The 10,784-nt window shown below is 37.4% G+C and overlaps 1 pseudogene; it reads right to left on the bottom strand.

Moving 5' to 3' along the window:
* Window positions 1–2,632: 2,632 nt before the first annotated feature.
* Window positions 2,633–7,111, bottom strand: LOC116868258 (annotated as a pseudogene).
* Between the last annotated feature and the right edge of the window lie 3,673 nt (window positions 7,112–10,784).

Raw genomic sequence — 10,784 nt, 5'->3', positions numbered from 1 at the left:
AACACTTGTTGTTTCTTGTGTTTTTGATTTTAGTCATTCTGACGGTGTGAGGTGATTTCTCATTGTAGATTTGCTTTGCATTTCCCTGACGAAGAGTGATGCTGAGCATCTTTCAATGCATCTGTTGGTAATCCATATGTCTTCTAAAAGCTGTATTTTAATTTACCCTATTTATTTATCATGTTTAAAATCCAATATCATTTTTTTCTTTCTTAAGACATATTATTTATGGACTTTTTTTTCCTTATGATATCTTATATAAGGTCAATGATCTTAACAGATGCAAAATAAAGTTCTTGGAGATGAATTATTTGTAACATCAAAAGAAATCATTATATCACTTTTGATAATATACAGTTGGGTAAAATTGAATCAATGGCCACAATGGACAAGCAAAATTTAGATTATTCAGTTCTAGTTCTAATTTCCTATATATTAACTGTAGTCTATGATTTGGGAACTTATAAGAATATGTGATTTTTATTTTATCTGTCTTCTGGATGCACTTGGATTATACACTATTTGAACATTACTCCTATATCAATGTGATACTGAGAATTATTTCAAATAAATCTTTGCTAACATAATTAATGTTAGTTAATTTTATGTGCCAGTTGAAGGGATGCCCAGATATTTGGTCAAAGATTATTCTTAATGTGTCATCTCTGAGAGTGTTTTTAGAAGAGATTAACATTTAGATTGGTAGACTAAGTAAAGTAAATCACCCTCCTTTATAATGGTGGGCTTCACCAAATCAGTTCAAGGCTTGAATAGTACAAAAGTCTGACCCTCCCTTGAATAAGAGATAAATCTTCTTGCTGGACTGTCTTTGAACTGAAACACTTCCCTTTTCATTACTCTGCTTTTGGACTCAAATTGGAACACTAGTTCTTCTTGGGTCTGGAGCCTGACAACATTCAGATTAGAACTAAATCCTCAGCATTCCTCTGTCTCCAGCTTACTGACTCACCCTGCCCTGATCTTGGGACATGCCCACCTCCATAATCATGCGAAACAATTCATTTTCTCTGGAGAATCTTGACATATAAATATGAGAACCACCCTAAAGAATCAGCACGAGTCTTTTAGAAATGTTTATTTAGATATACAGATTTGGGTTTTGTTGAACTTACAAAGCAATATACAAATCATATTATATATTAAGTGTTTATTTCTTGTTCATGGGTCTCTCTGTCTGGGCAGTTCTACCACATGTCTGCTCCATGTGTGGCTACCAGCAACATGTTCTTTTAGAGGGCCTAAGACGAAGTCCCAAATATAATGTATACTGGTTTCTCCTTTTAGCTTAGTATGAGGCCTAAAATTGAAATCACATGCTGCCTTGACATCTGCTAATATGGGGAGAGCCTCAAATGTCAAAACCGTGTTTCCCACTCCATCTGCAACCACAGATAAGGTCACTTAGCCAAACAAACTTCCTTTTCTCAGAGACCAGCTATAGCATCTGCTCATCCCTTTGTAGCAGGTATCAATCCGTTCCCTACCAGTTCACCCAATTATACAAATAAGCCAGTCACATTCTCCCAAGGACCCAGGACGCACTTATCTCTCTTGATACTACAAAGCCTACTTCCCACAGCCCTGGCTGTTCACTCCTTTCCCCTGTGCAACCACCATGTGGTCCTAATATGGCATAAAGTACGTTCTTCCACCAGACTGAATATATGTGACTAATAAACTGCCATCAATTCCATCTGTCCAGGCTTGAGTTTCATGTATTTGGTCATCTCTATATACAAATGAGGAGACAACTGGTCTTTTGTTTGTTATGCTTGTACAGATTTTACTGTTGAAAAGCTGATATTTTATAAACCTATTTACTATATAGATTAATCTTATATGTGTCAAAATTATTTTACAAAAATGTGTATGTATTGAGCTCTCTTGACATCCAGACTTCTGTATCAGTATCATTTTCTAACTGTCTACTAGTGATACCACTTTGGTCCACAGCACCATAATCTCTATCCTGTATTATTTCAGTAACTTCCTAAGTGATCTTATAGCTTTTCAATGTTCCCTAGAGACTATTCTCCATCTTCTGCTATATTCATTTTGTTTTGAAATGCAAATCATATTATGGCACCCCTCTGCCCCAAATTCTCCACTAGCTTCCAAAATCACAGAGAAAGCCAGATGCTTATGTATGTGGTTTCCAAAGCTGAGTACATTGGAGTCATCTAGGTTACTTTTTTAAATTGTCTTTTGCTGGACCTTAGCCCAGATCAACTGAATCAGAATTTCTAGAGTTGGTGACAGACAAGAATATTTCTTAAAAGTCCCCCAGTGATCTTAATGGATATCTAGGTTAAGAACCACTGACAATTGTGATCTAGCTCCTCCTTTTTTCTGACTTCATCTACCACATTCTTTCTTACCTATTCTACCGAAGACATTAGGGCCTTTTGACTAGTTCTCAAACTATTACTGTTGTAAGACCCACACACAAAAAAATTTCCTGCCCTGAGATTAATACTTTAAATGGTTCTAGTCTGATCTTCCTCTGGTTGCACTGTTCTCCCTAAATGGCAATCTGTTGCAACAGAGAATGTGCCAACACACATATCCATTTTAGATCATACTGCGGACTCTGGAATCCCACAATCACCCACTAAAAAGCACCTAATCTCAGTCCCAGGTCCTTCACAGGCCTCTTCTCTGGATCATCTTCACCAGGATAGTCCATGCCACAGGTGTAATCACTCAAAACAACTCTCTGGATGACTATTTTGTCCAGATCCACTGAGAGTTGATGGCCTATACCAATGAGGCTGTGCATTTCCATTGTATTCTATCTGGAAAGCAACAAAGATGCAGGAGGAAAAGTGATTGGGCCATATATTCAGCACAACCAAGGCTATGTCAGTAGTCATAAATCTCTGAAATTTATGTTTATCCACGAAAGTGTGCTGAGAGAGCAAAGGTGAGGCTTGGAATCACCCAAACCCACAGTGGAAGATCAGCCCCTCTAGCTTTCACAGGCTCTGTGTTGCCAGCATCCCACCATATTCAGTACTGACACCTTAAGATCAGGGAGCAATGAAAATGCAATCAGTGGTGTGCTCCTTGCTTGAAGCACTCAACTCCTGAGACGGGGACTTCGGATATGAAGTATGACGTATCAGCCAGCCTCAGTTCCTTCAAGTGTTAGCAAAGTTCTGAAACTGAATGATCAGAGCATAATCCTGAGCACGATTTTTCTTAGGGTCCCGTGAAGACATGCAGAAGCTCTGGAGGTCTCTGTACTTTTGAAATTGAATTCTCGCAGCCATGTCACGGGGCGAGGGGGGGTGTCTCTACTTCATCTGGAAATAGCTCTTCTAGTCTTTCTTACTTGTATTTCACCAACATTGTTTTCCTCAGCCTTTTCATCCATTTTCTCATTATACGGATCATCACACATGGACTCTGCTATAGTCAGTTTCACATTCCTCCCCCATTCCTCTTTACTAACCCTCATCCCAAGATTCCTTGTCAATAGAATCCTCATATTCCACACCATCATATTCACCTTCCCCACCACTTCCACCATTCTCATCCCAAATCAATTCAATTTGGTAATTTGCTATACTTTGGGGAACCTTCTTTACCACCTTGGAACTTTCAAGAAATGATTTTACCTTGTTCAGCTCCTCTTCAGTGGGCCAGGTTTGGTCTTCTTCCTTCAGATCTGGGGTAACTTTTATTTACAAAGATGCTTGCTTGTCTATCAGGGTCTGCCTTCACTAGGACCTTAAGGTCTTCCTCCATACCAGCTACAGCATCCATTGCACAAATATTGATTGTCAAGATGGTCCTTTTGGGATTTGACCACTCTAGGATTTAAAAGGAAAGGGTCCTTCAGAGCACTTATCTGTTTCATCTGGAAATCACCTTGTCCAATGATATACAGCAAGCTATTCACATTCAGAATCGGCTCATGAACAGAGCCTGAGATTTTCAAGGTGCTCACCAAGTTCTTCTCCTCACTAGGCACAAAATCAGCAACATGGGCAGTCAGGTAGGCCTGTCAAACTGGAAAGGCAAGATGTCATTTCTTTTGATTAGCCAGCTGCCTGACTAGCATCTTTCCCTCATGTTGAGTGTCTACAGGAGAAGTTTGTCATCAGGAAAGCACTTCTCTACTGCTTTACTTAGCTTCTTTCTGGCATCTCTGTTTCTTCAGTGAGAGGCCAGAAACCCATTAGACAACTAGTGTATAGGTGGGAAGGCCCTGAGCAAAGAGGCAGGAGAGGCATCAAGAGGATCAAGGAGAAAAAGGATGGTTATCTACCACTTTTGCCATGCCTAACATAACATGCAGATCCCCTGGCCTTGTAGTGGTGAAAAACTACTGATGTTTTAAGTATGTGTAGGGAGTGCCTAACTACATAAAGCTAGTGGAACTTCCCCATTCATTCAAGTGTACTGTTCCAGTGTCCTTATCCTGAAGCAGCAAAAGTCCTCTGGCAGGGAAATCCTGTTGTGTGGGGGCACCACCAGTACCCAATAATGAGGGCCATCCTTGCTGCCCAGCCATCTCTTCTCTGCCAGAACCACCTCCTTCTTCTGGTTTCAGAGCTTGCCGGCATGATGCCTCTGGTTTACTCTGCTGAGCTCTTTTCTCACCTTCTTGCTTAGGATTTTCAGTGTTAGACAGCCTTTGCCATCCTGCTGCACAGATTCCAGTGCTGCCTGGATTTATGAGTTTTATTCTGCTGCTTGAATGGGTCAGAACAGTGGGCTACAATGCCGCCACTCGGGTGTACCCAGTCAGCCTGTGTCAGGCTGTTTTAATCAGAGATTTCAAGCCTGTAAAGATCCTTATGGGTTTATGGGTACCAATGAAGTCTATGTAAGTCTGTATCCCATGCATCTGCTGCTGTCTCTGAAGTCCCACAGTGTGCACAGTTTGGAAAGAAAATGGGCATGACATGAAGTGAGGAAAGAGTAATGGCAAACTGGAATATGCAAAAGTGAGCTGGAACCTTGAGGTAAAACTCCCAATGTTGATGATTTAGACAACCAGCAAAAAATGCTGATACACTTGACCATGAAACTTTAAAAAACCATTCCCAGGATTTGGAGAATTTGCAAGAAGACCTGGCAGGCAGCAAGGCATCTGCAGCTTAGCTTCTACCCCAGGTCCACAAGGCATGTCAATACAATGTTGACATAACTTGTATGTCACAAGAGCACCTAACCTTGTTAAGCATTAACATGCTGCTGTTTCACGGTGCCTTCTGAATCTTCTGCAAATTTCTCTAGGTTAGGCCAATCTTAGCCCGGAACTAAGGAGAGATAGGAATTTGGAAGGGAGACAGTTCCAACTAAGCTGAATCAACTTAATTTAAAGCTCCCATAATCAATTCCTTGTCATCTTGACCAATATATACACTATTTTAAACTGCACAAAGCTTCCAAATAAAGGTAATGGCAAAGTGATACTTCATCTTTAATGATGCAATTATCCCTCATAATAATAAAAAACATGCTAATCTTTTCCCAAAGAGGATACAAATCATTTTGACTATTTTGGTGTAAAATATATTCTTCTCCTCTCTGAACCACATTCTCCTCAATTTCTTATAACTCAAATTTTGAGATGTGAGGTCAGCTTCCATTAACACTTCTTGTGTTTAATAGGAGGGGGGTGAGAGAGGGAAATAAGTAAATATTTTATACATAACCAAATATGCTAACACTGATATAAGGAAGAAATACAAATAACTATTGTAGTCCTTGTTTCTGCAACTATTCATGTGGCCATAGACAGTATTTATAATTATCTTCTTTTCCTGTTCATTCATGACTCTTCTCTAAGTTACCATGTTAGCTGGTTGTGTCTTCCTGTCTGAGGAGGATGATAAAACCTTCATTCCTGAAGGTTATAGGGCATTAGCAGTCCTATTGACTTTGGGTTGTTTTAGTTCCAAATTAATTTTAAGTACAGGATGTACAGGAGTACCAAAAGGCACTCCAGGTTATCACCTACATTCCAAACAAAATCCTCCTTATACCACTGTAAAGTAGCAACCTAATTTCATAAGAGTCCAGTAACCCTTAACTTAACAGCTCACCTGGTAGAGTAAAATTCTTTAATTTTCGATTCACTGTCATTAGGAACCTAAAATGGCCAGGTGGCAAATTCAAATTGCAATGTATTGGAACCCTTGTTGAGTCCTGTGGTGAAAGCATTCTCCAATGGGAACTAATAATTGCGTTGTAGAACCCAAAGTTCTGTACACTTAAGGACGGAAAGTAAAAATTTCACTAGTGTCTATTTTCCCTATTTATGGGAAAATAGGACTGACTCTCATTTCCAACCTTGGTAAAAGAGCTGGATGAGTAAGTCCAAATGACCCATCTGGTGCCTATTAAATCCAAAACTCTCAATAAATGTCTTGGTTCTCTCTTATTTGTTGGAGGAGCCAGATGCAGCAACTTATCTTTACAAGCTACCCCAGACTACTAACACTAGAAAGCAAGACCAAACAAGCATCACGTCTTTTATTTGTTTGTTTATTTATTTTTATTTGTGGTTAAGATTCAGTATAGTGATGCAGTCAGTATGCACAGCGAGACCATAAAGGAAAAACACACGTGGAATCTGGATGAATCCCTGTGTGGGCTTTCTTATTCTCTTTGCTGTCTATGAGGGGTCACACAGAGTGCACCCTTCTCCCATCAGCAGAACAGTAACAACATAGGAAATGCTGTCTACTATAAACACCCATTAGAGACTCAGGGCCCAAGACTTTTACTGGGGACTAACCACATAAGCACTCTCTTTGTGCCACATACCAAAATTCCAGACTCCCCAAAGGAAAGCATGATGAAGGCACATTGTTTGTGCAAATGGTCTAGGCACTAAGAGCCACCCTAATCAATTAATTGTTGCCTGGAAATACTCCAAAAACCTGGTTACCAGATGCCAGCCCAGGACCAATCTTCTAAGCAGGCTTTTTCTAAGAATAGCCGTCTTAGGTTGACTACATTAACTCTTCTCTGCACAGTACTTATCTGCTGTGTTACAACCAATGTTGATACCAGAATATTCCCAGGCCAGATAATTTTTCAGGACAGGATTCTTCTGCCACTTCTCCGACATTTGTGGGCAAGCACCATGTCTTTTCTGTTCTTGACACCAAACTCCTCCTTAAGGCAGTTAAGCAATAACTCATCTAGATTTGTACATTTTAAGTTCATCCACAATAACTTAAAGAGTAACTCATGCTCCTAAAAATATGATAAAACTATGAAATATTCTGAAATTCTGAGAAATAGTCATAAAATATTTCTATGTGAATGGAGCATAATGAGGAAAAGGGGAGAGTGATGCTGGATGAGGTGAGAAAAATAAGCTGGACCCAGAATATGTAGGACTATATAGAGTAAGATACATAATCAACATTTATTACATAAATTTGATATGTTAATTGTTTTAAGTGTGAGATATGCATAATGTAGTTCACATTTTAGAAACTCTCTCTTCTGTGACTGGAACAGGCCCTCCAAAAATGATGGAATGTAGAGATAGACAGGAGGACATCATAGTAGCTAAGATAAGACATAATGATACTTTTAACAGGATTTTTTCTTTGAGAAGGAAAGAAGTGGCTGCAGGATATGTTGGAAGTAGAACAAAAAAATAGGGTGTGTTATACATATTGAATTTAGAGGTATATGAGTGGAAAACAAATCAAGAATCTCTCCTTGGTTTTGATCCTGAGCAACTGTGTGAAATGTTTAGCCACTTTCTGTGATGAAAAACCTGGGTTAGATATAGTTTTGACAAGGAGTTAAAGACATGGGAAGTCATGAGTTACGTTTGGAAATGTTAAATACAAGATTACTGTATACCATCCAAGTGAAGATATTGATTAGTTTAAACCATATAAAATTGTCTCTCTCTCTCTCTCTCTCTTTTTTTTTTTTTTGTAAGCTAAAAACTATCTAATGTCATCAATTTCATGTGGTTCTACCACCTAATAGTATATACTTGTATATATGAGTCTGGACCTCAAGGAAAAGCTCAGATTTAGAGAGAAATTTGGGAAGAATCGGCATATTGATGTTATTTGAAACCATAAAACTATATGAAATCATATAGGAACAAAGTATAAATAAAAAATGGGCCCATAGGTAAGCTAGGAGCACAATAATATTCATATATCAAGAATAGATGGGAAATACGAGAAGCCTCAGGAAAAGCAACTGAAATGAAATTTTTTTTTTTATTTCCTTGAACAAAATAGAAAAACAGTTTTGGGGGGTCTGATCTTTTGGCATTGCTGTTTTCCAATTCCTGTCACATTAGTAAGATAAATGCAATTTTCTGAGCCACTGTGAGTCTGAAAAGTTGGCTCTTGATCCAAAAGAACCATAGTAAGTCTTTTCAAATTTTTACAGCCATAGTATTTACCTACCTGCACTATTTCAATGTTTTATATGCTGCTTCAACTTCTACCAACTATTCCATAAAATATTGACAGTTTAGGGTAGACTAAAAAAATACACAATCATAATATCTTCCTATATTATTTTTTAAAATAAATTTGACAGAGAATTTCCAAACCCATATTTACCTTATAAATGGTGCAATGAAACTAAGCACTTCAACTTTTTCTTTTCTTCACTTTATTGTTGACTTTTTCATGTTTATATTTGGAAGCTTCATCTAGGGCAAATGTATAGTTGTTATCTAAATTTAGAGGGTATCTCTCAAATTCCTTACAGTTTGTTGCAAAAACAGAAATATAACATGTGAATGGAAATCATTTGGGATGATATAAAATTGACCTAGAATGAATTTGGATAACCAGACTGAAGAAATGAACAATAACAAGGTAACCGGCCAGCAGACAACAGGTTACTGGAATAAACTGATGGGACGCCACTCTGGGCATTTCACACTGGAAACTCAATTCTGCCATCTCTCACAAATGCCACCATTGAAACCTTGACTTTGTCAACTTGAATAACCTCTAACTTCTCTTTAAATTTGTGAGTCTCAATAGTCAATGCCTAAATAAGGAAGATCTGATTCAACAACCCAAGCTCCTATGTCTAGGACTTAATAGAATGTGGGCATAGAATGGAGCCTTGCCTCCCACCAGATACACCATGAAACTAGGGATTACTTCTAAATTTAAGAGGTGTTTAAATTACAGTTAATCAACAAGTGGCAGTTATCTACTATGATGAACTTTTTTCCTCCACTATCTGCATATATTCCTCTATTTATACTTATAAAACAACTGATTCCATGTGACATAATACGTTTCTTACACCACTGAAGCAAATTCCACTTCCAAAGGAAGATGACCTAAAATTTGATTAATTTTTGCATCCAGTTCTATGTACAGACTGTTTAGGAAATCCTTGTTTTGCTATGGAAGGAAGTTTGCTATAATATAGAAATAAATACAAAAACTAACAAGGAACTAAAAATGAATAAAGGTTATAGTCCTTGGTGTTTAAAACTAAACACGAGACTTACAGTACATATTTACAAATTGCCTCCTCAATCACCCATTTCAGATTCTTCTGGCATTGAGGCAACACCTCAACTTTGTCATGTTTAGTACCCACTGGTATGGTCTATACTTTTATTAAGGAGCATCTGTGATTTTGATTGTCCTGCCTGTATAAATTACAGTAACATTCGGTACTCTATGTAGTTGTACTAGTGAGTACTTTAGAGGATTATCTGAGTTTTATTCATATTCCTTATTCCATTATGTAATACTTATTCCTCTGATAATGAACATTAATCATACCAGTCGCCAGTCAACATAAATACCCCGTTTGTTTTCTGACCTTATTGTATGAGAAGCTGCATTGGTTATGAGGCAATCTTAGCTTCTAAACCAATTCAGTAACAATCAATGCAATTCAATGTGTATTTTTGAAGCATTCTTTGGAATGCAAACTTCTAAATCTGTCGAACCCAGAATCATGGGATTAAGTACACATTTTTTCTGTAAGTATATATTTATGCTAATTCAACTTCTACTCTTTGTTTCCTATTGTATTCTATTTATGGGAGCAAATTTTTAAGTATTTTTTAGTTAAAAGGTTTTTCTAGATGAGCAGGAATATATAATAGTAATACAGTGTTTTTTTTCTTCTTTTAAAATGAAGAATTGGCATACAATGTTGTATTCCTTTCAGACATACAACATAGTGACTTGATATTTATATAAGTTATGAAATAGTTACCACAGTAAGTCTAGTTACCATCTTTCACATACAAAGTTACAATATTATTGATTATATTCCTTATGCTGTACATTATATCCCAGTGTGTTATTTATTTTATAACTGAAAGATTGTACCTCTGAATTTCATTCTCTTGTTTCATCTGCCCCTATCCCCAGGAACCATCAGTTTGTCCTCTATATCTGTGAATCTGTTTCTGTTTTGTTTGTTCATTTCTTTAATTTTGTAGATTTCACATATATGTAAAAACATATGGTATTTGTCTTTGTCAGATATGTTTCATCTAGCATAATGCCCTCTAGGTCCATCCATGTAGTCCCAAATAGCAATATTTCATTATTTTTATGGCTGAGTAATATCGCATTGTGTGTGTGTGTGTGTGTGTGTGTGTATACATATACACATCTGTGTGTATATATATGTATATATATATATACACATATATATATATACATTTTCTTTATCTATTCATCTTTCAATGAACATTTATGTAGATTGCTTCTGTATCCCAGTGATTGTAAACAATGCTGCAATGAACATAGGAGTATGTATGTCTTTTT

The sequence above is a fragment of the Lontra canadensis genome, unplaced genomic scaffold, assembly GCF_010015895.1.
Source record: "Lontra canadensis isolate GAN:19392208 unplaced genomic scaffold, GSC_riverotter_1.0 scaffold15, whole genome shotgun sequence".
Lineage (NCBI taxonomy): Eukaryota > Metazoa > Chordata > Mammalia > Carnivora > Mustelidae > Lontra > Lontra canadensis.
Note: the sequence above shows the minus strand (reverse complement) of the source record. Positions and strands in the feature narration are given on the sequence as shown.